The 7,763-nt window shown below is 47.3% G+C and overlaps 1 long non-coding RNA gene across 1 annotated transcript; it reads right to left on the bottom strand.

Annotated features, from left to right (window-relative positions):
* Window positions 1-400: 400 nt before the first annotated feature.
* LOC118170301 lies at window positions 401-7,476 on the bottom strand. Its single transcript, XR_004752634.1, has 6 exons — window positions 7,304-7,476; window positions 4,495-4,574; window positions 4,018-4,117; window positions 3,363-3,434; window positions 2,199-2,283; window positions 401-560 (listed from the first exon to the last, which is right to left on the bottom strand). It is a non-coding gene; the product is annotated as an uncharacterized LOC118170301 (long non-coding RNA).
* Window positions 7,477-7,763: the final 287 nt, after the last annotated feature.

Raw genomic sequence — 7,763 nt, 5'->3', positions numbered from 1 at the left:
AGGGGCGGGGGATCGCCCGGCCCTCCCTGCTCGCCCTGCCTGCGCGAACTGCCGCGCCCCACCCTGTTTGCCCGTCCTGGTCGCCGCGCTCCCCAGGGGCTGCTTTTGAACGGCCGGGGAGGGGGCTCTGCTGGCTCCGCCTACGCCTCGTCAGCGTCCCTCACGAGGGCTGCCGGGCTGTGGCGGCTGTCTCGGCTGCCGGGAGTGGCCTCGATGCCGCGAAAATAGCCCTGCCTGTCCCGATCCCCCGCTCCTCTGCAGAGCATGTCTGCCCCGGGGGCGATCGCCTCGGCAAGTGGCTGACCATGGTCATTTGGAAGGGGAGACTTGGAGGAAGGGCTGGGTCTGGCTAAAAAGCAAGGGAGAGCCCTGCCTGGCTGGAGCAGGCTACCTACCCGTGCCAGTGCAGCTAGATAAGTCAAGTGATATTCCTCAAAAAGTGGCATGGGACTCCTCAGTGTGGGGTAGGGTGGATGAGTAATGCAGAGGGCATCAGCAAAGTTTACCCGGTGAGTGATGTGCTCCAAAGAACAAAACTTGTGAAAGGTCAACTAGGGAGTCTAGGGCAGAGCACAAAGCTGAATCCAGAAGTCCTGGATTTGAAATGCTGCCTTTTCTCCTCATTCTTGTACTAACCACTCCCCAAGACCAAAGCAGGTATTTATCGCTATGATCCCCAACAAACACAGTAGCCCGGATGTGCTGGAATATTTTTGGTGGGCAAATCAGAGAAATTGCGTATCATTACTTAACAGAAAATAAATAGTTTAGAGCAGATAACTAAATAGGAACTATTGTGGCAGCTGCTTGTCAGAAAAGACACAAAGCAGCTCTATGACCAATGTGGTATCAATACTGCACACAGGTATGTATGCAATCTACTCTTTCCATTGAAATCTAATTATAGCAAAACTGCAGTTACATTAGCAAGTTTATATTACAAAGCATTACAAAGCAAGTTTAACCCTAAGAAACACCTGTATATTGAGTGCATCTTCTCAGGCTACACCTCTGCTTTCACGGTGGGATTGGTTTGCTGGTGGACCTCGCTGCACAGCCAACCAGGAGGGAGCTGGACTCTCTTTTGACTCAAACCACAGGGGATTGTTTCTCTCAAATCCTCTCACAGAGCCCAAGTCCTTAGAGATCCCATTGCTTTCTGTTTCTCTTTGCTGTGGTGCAGAGCAGGAACCCCTCCTACCTCAGGCCCTGGCTAGGGCTGAGCCACCAGGACCCACTGCTGCAGGTCTGTGGTAGGACACCTTGGTGTTACAGGTGGGTTGCTGAAATGGTATAACGTTGCCAGTAGAGTAGGAGATAACTGTGCACACTACTGCGCTGGAAGCTGGCAGTAGTGTCGCTGTGTTACCTATGATAAATAGCCTGTGTCACCGCAGTAGCTGGTCTCCAGATTGAAGCAGACTTTTGCGAATCAGCAGGGTCAGCATTTGAAAAGCATGTGAATATTGTGCACTTGTAAATATTTGAGCACATCTGTTTAGCTCCCTCTCAAAAACCACTGGGAAAAACTACTTCACATTGTGCCATGCGATGCTGTTACCCTGCTCTAATTGTCAAATCTGTTGAGTGTTTTTCTCATGCGCACAAAAATTAAAAATTACTGTCCTCATTCATGATTAATTCAGCTGCAGTGCTGCACTGTGTCACACTGCATTTTTTAAAGTATTAAATCCCATCTCATAATCAGAAGAGTTTTAATTAACTTTTTGCCAGTTCATCTTTTTCCCCTCCTTAACAGTGCCTCAGACAATCTCCAGAGCTGCTCACCCCACAAACGTCTCCCTGGATGCTACCATGACAGCAGCTGAGCACCAGGCTGGCACTGTGAAAACTGCCTGCACCAACCCACAGTGTCTCCTTGCTACAGGTCTCCATGCCAATTTGCTACAGGTCTAAGGCCAGTTGCCTGCCCTCACGCAGCTTACCTGGCCAGGGGATGACAGAGGTCTAACCCAAGGCATTTTCAGTTGCCTGAGAAGAGCATCAGCCTATTATTTTCCTTCAGCTCAAATCTTCTAGCGGGTATGGCATTGGTCTTTTATATTAAATCTTTAGGAAGTATAAGGGAGAACTTCAGAAGAACAGTATTCCTGCCTGTCTGTCATGTTTCTGCAACCTCATCTGCCCTCTTTCCAGCACCTGGTACTCCACAGGACTGCCCCAAACTGCTCACACACCTCTCCTGAATTCACAGGCACTCTACCAAGCAGGGATGCATTTGCAGCTAGGAAAAACTGCTGTTTCCTCTTGCCCAAGCTGGCCCTGACAAGAAGGAAGGAAAGCAGTTATTATACATTATTATTTTCAGAACACAGCAAAAGGCAAAGCAAACAGCATGGAAAGAAGATCCACAGGAGACCCAACTCCCTTCCAGAGGTTTCATGAACCTTTCCGGACCAACGTGATTTTTAGACTCAGCTTGGAAGGGATTACAGAGCCAACAGCCAAGTAGGCTTGAGCAGGTTTGGACCTCAATACACAAGTTTTCCATGTGAGCAGAGCATGCAGCAAGCATTGAGAAAGACAGCAGGAGCTGCCCTGCCTCTGCCCTGGTGGGACCCTGATGGGAAGCTGCCCTGGCAACATGAGCACGCTGTCTCTAGACAGCTTTTCCTTGCAGGACCAACACTTACTCAGCGGATCTCTTCAGGTTTTTCTGACCTTGGCAGTATTACAAGGGTCACGTTTTCACATGGCTGAATTACTTCTGAACAATTTCTCTGATGTATTAGGCACAAACACGCTTTCTGTCAGCATCAGGCATATCTAATCTCTCCACCTGCTTTCTCCCCTGGCAGTTACATCCAGTCTCTGTTGCATGGAAAATCCCACTGTCCTTTTTTTGGTTGGTAGCAGATTCCTGCTGCAGGCCGTGGGAGCACTCTTTGTCCATGCTTGCTTCCCTCATAGCCTAGCTCTGACAGGTCCCAGCTCTGCTTCCCCCTTCCTTTCTGCAGACTCATTGCTTATGATTTCATAACCTCACTTTACCTCATTTAATGTTTAACATTTCACATCTTAATTGCCCTAATGAGTAACTTATGCGGGTCGCACAGTAGTATCTCCTCCAAGCACGTGCCAGTGAGATACCTGCTAACAAAGTGGTGCCCCTGCAAAATGTCCGGGGTACCCAAGTGGGAATTTATGACTATCCTCCCCGCCCACCTGCAGGGACTGCCAGCCAGTCCCCCTGCTCACAGCCCTGGCCAAGGGTCACCTCACACCACCCACTAACAGGGCAGGGAGGAGGCCTCAGGGGAGGACTTCCCTGGAGAAACACCTGGAGGTGCTCCTGCATCGTGCTCAGCCTCTCCTCAACAACCCAACCCAGGGACATGTACCAGTGCTGTCCTGCTACATGACATGCAACATGGCAGCACTCCATGGGTGCTTCTTCTCACAGGCTGCAGCGACTGGAAAACAGAGGATATGGGGTTTCACATAATGCATGCTGCTTAATATGGCATTGCACAATACGGACAAAATACAAGCAACGGAGAATGGAAAGCAAGAAGAAATGAAAGGGAAGAGGATCAAGAGCACATTTAATGACAGTCATTTCTGAAAGTTGCTGTGTATTTGAAAACAGAAAGATGGGCAGTGGCCATTTACCAGCTCTCATCTGAGGGGACATGGGACACTCAGCAAGGGCAGAGGTGATGTTGGTTTGCTGTCACACATGACATCTTGCAATATTTGCTGCTCTTCTATTTCTTTTTGTCTTCAAGGATCACATTCCTTGGAAGATCTCAGCCTCTGTAAGGAGCTGGGAATCCCATCAGTAACTGGGAGGATAAAACATTGTTATATATATGATATGAGGCGAGAAGCATCTTCTGAAACATTTGCTTTTCAATAAGAAAACAAGCAAAGGCATTCCTGACTCAGGGTCATTTTTAATGGGATTTCCTTAATACTTGTTTCTTATCCCCTCCTGCCTGCTTTCCCCCAGCTCTGAATCCACTCATCCATAGCACAGGTTGAAAACAAACGTACCCTGAGCCAGAGCAGCTTGAACCTCATCAGGGCGGGAGCTGCTCTGGGGAGGACTCCTCCTTCCAAGCTGACACTCGCCTAGCACAGCTTGTTTTGCTTTCTGGAATGAAAGAAGCTGTAGTCACCAAGAGACTTTCATGCCATTATTTTGTATTTGTTGTCACAACAGTTGTGTGCACACAGCAGTTTTATTCTGGCTCTAGAGCGGTCAATACACTACTAGCTGTTTTAGAATAAGCTCATGTAATGACTAGGCCAACTGATATTAAAAGTGCGCTCCTCCATTTCCTGATTTTTATTTTTTTTTGTTCGGCTTTGCTGCCACCCCCAGCAGCACCCAGGATGGGCAGACCCTCTCCAGGCTTTCCTACAGAGCCTATTGAATAGCATCAGCCAAAGAGATGCCCCTTTGGTCTGAAACACAGCCCTCCCCTGCCTGGAGTTTGCTTTGGTGTATGCCCAAAATATTGTGCATACCTTCCGCCATGAGAAACTCTCCAGGAAAACATTTGTGCAGAAAGGAAGAGCTGCTTCTTTTAGCTCTGAAGTATTATAGGCTGAAAACAGAGATCAACAAATGCTTTGTGGAATAAAGGTAAGAAGGACCATTGAAATAAAGTATGGCTGTTGTTTATAGCTGAGCATTGCAAGGCTGTGTAAGAGATTTGGGCATTTTACCACTAAAATTAATCAAAGACATGCATTACAGTCCCCTAGGCTGATTTGCAAATACAACTGCAAGTCTCAAGTGTACATTGCATATGTGTAATTGTCAGCTCTAGTTTATTTTGAATACAGTCAAGGTAAGATAAAACAGACAAAAATGCATGCACCCAGGTATATCCTGCATTTGAGAGAATGAAGAACAACACCCACCTATCTGCCTGACGTTCATTTGAAAGCCCTCAGCTATGCTGTACATTCACCTTACAGGTTATTCCCAGATGAAAAATTGCATTTAAGAGATTGGTAAAAGCAGAGCTGAGCCCACAGATTTATAGGAACCTGTCTCTCCAGAAAGCATAATTCTTATTATCACTTCTTCAGCCACCCCTCCTCTGCTAGAGGTTCCCCTTCTCCCCAGCCCAGCTTCCAGTCTCATGACACACACAGGTTTTTCCCTGTCCACAGCCACGTTTTTGCCTCCCTAGAGCCATGGCTTTGTACAACAGGGCTGTTACCAGCCCCTCTGCTTGTGAATCTAAGCTGCCTGGTGCAATCATCTTCTCTCCCATAAACACCAAGTAGCTGCTGTCTGTGGACCATGGGCAGTGACTTTGGATGTGTCTGGTTTTGTCCATTCAGCAAGTTATCCAGGTGCTACAAAGTTCTGTGTCCCCTGCTTCAGGACACAGAGACTCTGGCTGCTATTCCACTTCTGGTGCATCTCCTTCAATATGAGTTTTTTTCCTCATGTAACCATGAATGTAGAATATAGAGAATTACAAACTATCAGTGAAAAGAATGTGTTCTTGCATAAAAACACCATTATGCTTTAATAAATGGGACACAGGAAGAGGCATTAGCATGGACAAGGTTATGAAAGGGGGGGGCCTTATGAAAGGGTCAGCCTAACCTGGCCAACAAAACAGTACTGAAAGGGTCTTCAAGAGTTTCCTCACTGTTCAGTGTGATGGGTAATAGTGGATGAGCAGAAGGGAGAACTAGAACTCCTCAGAGCAAAATGGATCTGGCAGAGCTTCTGGCTACGTCAAAGGATAAGGCTGGATTCCCCAGAAATAGCTAGGTAACCAACAGGAATTAAACACGTCTGCTTGGAAACATTTTAAGCTGATTTTTGGTCATAAAAGGCCATCATTAAGATCTGAAAGTTAATGAAAAAACTGTTTTCACCAGATCTGGAAAAGGAAATTTGGAAACATTCTTTTATTTTCTTAATTACATTTTTCTTTCTCTTCCTTCCTCTCCCTACTTTCCACTTTTTCTGTGGTGGCAAATGTAATAAAGGATAACAAAGGAGAGGCAGGAAAGGAGCAGGAGGAAGAATTCTGCCCCCCCCCGCACGCCCCCCCATTCCCCCCCCCCCCAAAAAAAAAAAAAGGAAGAAAGGATGCAAAAACAAATAATAAAGAACAGAACAACAAAAACTGAGATCTTTCAACTGCAATTATTTTCCCTAAATTTCAATGAAACCATTCAGGAAAACAAAATATTACTAATTTTCTCTCCAGAGGTTTTTGAAATGGTTTCAGCATTCTTCCCCAGCTGGGTTTTCTCCTGTCTCCAAGCCATTGTGATGAGTGGTGCCGGAGGAGCTGCTCCACCAACGCGGGAGCTGGGGAAAGGGCCACCACGCCACCAGAGGACACATTGCTGGGATTAAGAAATCGGCAGCACCAGGCTGAGCCCAGCAGGCCTTAGCAGGAATACACCAGCCACCCCATCACCTCCTCTCTCCACATTTCAAAACCAGTTTTGTTTATATGGGATGCAGGCTGCCATTCAGACAGCTGTCGGTGTCAACATCTGACAGACTAAGCATCTAGAAAGAAAAACTCAAAAACCGAGGAGCTCCTTTGTCCAGGTCAGCCACCTGCAAGGCATTCACGGGAGGCTCCTGTGCACATCTTGGCTGGTAGAGGTGCACATGCAAACCAAACCCAGTGGACTGCATCAGGGACCGGCTTGAACCTCACCAGCACCGTGCCTGTGCCCAGCCCTTGGGCAGGCTCCCTTGCTCTTGGCCAGAAGGCACGTGCCAGAAAAGAGGGTGCTGGACTTCTGAAACGTGCAAAATGTGCTGGCTGATGGAGCCCTGTGAGCACTGATCTGAACAGCTTGTGAACCGTTACTATCTAGAAGTGTCAAGTAAGATTAGAACAAACATCAAGCAAAGATGAAATAAACAGCTATTGTATGGGCAGAAATGGATTTTCAGTTTCCACAGTAAATAAAATAATGTGCTGTCTTTGTCAGTGCCCCTGTGATGATACAGTTTGCAGGATTTTTACTGGCAAGCTGCCATACTTACTTTCATTTATCTGCCTCAAAGCACCATTTCAAAAAGTGCAAAAGCATGTTGTTGATAGAGTAGATTGTTTATAGCTGAATTGAGTATTTCAGAACAACACGCATTGTAATAAAGTGGGGGAGGGGACGAGGAAGCCAGCACAGCTGCAGCTTCTTGAATCCTTTGTCAAAAATCAATGCCAGAAAGCTGAGACGTATTTATTCTGTCTCGGTAAATGCAATACGCAACCCCCTCACCGCTCCACTCTGTGACAAGTGCTAACAAAGGCCCTGAAGTCCTGGAGGCCTACGTTACCTCACACCGATGGTGCTGGCATCTTGGGAGGGTTGTCTGGTGCTTCCCATGGGCTCCTTGATGGCCAGCAGATCCTGGAGGGCCCATCACCCCTGAGCACCACCAACAGCTCTGCTGCTGCTCCTAGATGATGCGCAGCACATGGTACAACAACTCCTTCAGTGATCTAAGGGCAGCCTGGGACTGTGGAGAGAGAGAGGAGGAGGGTATTAAAAATAACAGCATAAATAAAATGAAAGTGTTTTTAGAGCAGAGGAACACAGCCCTGGGACCTGCTGCTGCCTAAGCCAGCCAGCTGAGAGGGACAAGAAGCCAGGACAGCCCACTGCAGGTAGGAAGTGGTGGCTGAAGCAGAAAGGTGGCTTGTCTGAGTTTACCAGTCTCCTTCTGTACTCAGTATCTTCAGAAAGACAGTGTCAGAAAGGCTGTTCTCTATGTTGAAAAACAGCATGAAAAGCAC

This window comes from Oxyura jamaicensis, chromosome 7, assembly GCF_011077185.1.
Source record: "Oxyura jamaicensis isolate SHBP4307 breed ruddy duck chromosome 7, BPBGC_Ojam_1.0, whole genome shotgun sequence".
In the NCBI taxonomy this organism is placed as follows: Eukaryota; Metazoa; Chordata; class Aves; order Anseriformes; family Anatidae; genus Oxyura; species Oxyura jamaicensis.
Note: the sequence above shows the minus strand (reverse complement) of the source record. Positions and strands in the feature narration are given on the sequence as shown.